Source organism: Sinocyclocheilus grahami, unplaced genomic scaffold (genome assembly GCF_001515645.1).
Source record: "Sinocyclocheilus grahami isolate Dianchi unplaced genomic scaffold, SAMN03320097.WGS_v1.1 scaffold1080.1, whole genome shotgun sequence".
Classification (NCBI taxonomy): Eukaryota; Metazoa; Chordata; class Actinopteri; order Cypriniformes; family Cyprinidae; genus Sinocyclocheilus; species Sinocyclocheilus grahami.
In genome coordinates this window covers 243,815-245,761 of record NW_015506259.1, presented here as the reverse complement: position 1 = coordinate 245,761, position 1,947 = coordinate 243,815, and positions in this window count along the sequence as shown.

The window sequence follows — 1,947 nt, the reverse complement described above, 5'->3', positions numbered from 1 at the left end:
TCTCTCTCTGTCTCTCTCTCTCTCTCTCTCTCTCTCTCTCTCTCTCTCTCTCTCTCTCTCTCTCTCTCTGGCGTGAATCGTTGTATAAATGGACATAAATACAAATGCTTTATCTGTAGATTAGAAGTGAAACGCTCAAGACTCGTGTGTGTGTATGTGTGGGAAATAACGGTACAACATTCACTATATCAAGCTGTGCTTTAATGCTGTTGCTGGATAATAAATCTTGTTGTGTAATTGTGTTAATAAAGGTAAATGTGAGAATCACCCGTGGTGTTTGTTTCATTCACACGTGTTAGTATCAGAGATGCAGTACTAATTCACTCTTGCTCATGTCATACACAACTGTTCTAGACAGAAAATTAATATTACAGAACTAACATTTTTTTGACAGTATGGTTTACATTTTTATTTTTTTTATTTTTTTTTGCAGATAACAGCTCAAAGTTAGACAGTTTATAACAATTCAGTTTTCAATTTTATTTATGTATTTTGCAAATATCACAAGCATTTTATTGCAGTTTTGTTGTTGTTTTTAATTAATTTATTAATTCATTTTTTTGCAGATACCAGCTCAATGTTAGACAGTTTATAACAATTCATAGTTATTATTTGTCTGTTTAGCTCTTCTTTTTTCAGATATGAAATATTGTTTTGTTGTTGTTTTTAATTTATTTATTTGTTGTTGTATGTTATTTATTTTTTTGCAGTTTTTTTGCATCTCAAAGCCAGTCTGGTTTACTGATTTCAAACACTCTAAAGTTTAGGGCTCATTTGATTAGCCAGAAAAAACGGTCCTGTAGGACTGAAAATGTGTGAAGGAGTCCATCGGGACGCTGCGTTTTGATTTTCAGGCTTGTTTTGTCTCTGAATGGGAGCAGATCTTCAGTGGTTTTCGCTCTAATAGAGAGCATCGGTTTACTTCCGTCTGCTGTCCAGCCTAATGTTATTTCTGAGAGTGAATAAATAAGATTTTATTTTCCAGCCGTTTTGTGGAGATTTGATTCCTCTCAGGGTCAGGAGAAAGCGGTTCATAGATTCACTGAACGACAGTAAGAACAGATGCAGGTCTTCACGAGCGCTCTGTGTGAAATATTATCAGCATCATGTTAAGTGTGAAAATACGAGCTCACACATGCAACAGCGTTCAGATTCATCTGATAATTAGCAGGACTGGGACTGATGATGATGATGAAGATTATAGAGCCGATCAGATCAGAATGTACTGACATTCATCAGTAATTAATGATAATCAGTGAAATCTCCTGCTCATCTTGGAGTCCAAAATTTCACTAATGATCATTAATTACTGTTCGTCTCTCACCGGAGAAAATAATGTCAATATCTATTTCAATCAATATATATATATATATTTTTTTTTTTGCAGATATCAACACCTCAAACATTTTATCGCAATTATATTTGGTTTTCATTTTATTTTTTAATTAATTTTGCATTTATATTTAGGATTATTAATATGTTAATTGTGTGCAAATATCAAAAGTTGATATCCAAAGCATGCCGATGTTTTCATTTGAGTTATTTAGTCATTTATTTAGCTATTTTTGCATATAGTTAATGTTGATATTAAAATAATTTTTTGCAGTTTTTATTTTATTGTTGTTTTTAATTCAGTTATTTTGCTAATTTTACAGATATCAAATGTTAGCTTTTTTATTTTAATTGTTTTTTATTATCATTTATTCAATTATTTTATTTTTGCAGATAATCATGTTGATAAAAGCATTTTATAGATTTTTTTTATTTTATTGTTGTTTTTAATTTATTTCAGTTATTTTGCTAATTTTACAAATATCTAATGTTAATATTAAAATAATTTAGATTTTTTTAATATTGTTTTTAATTTATATATTCAATTATTTTGCTGTTTTTGCATATATCAAATGATATATATATATATATATTTGGTGTTTTTTAATCTTGTTC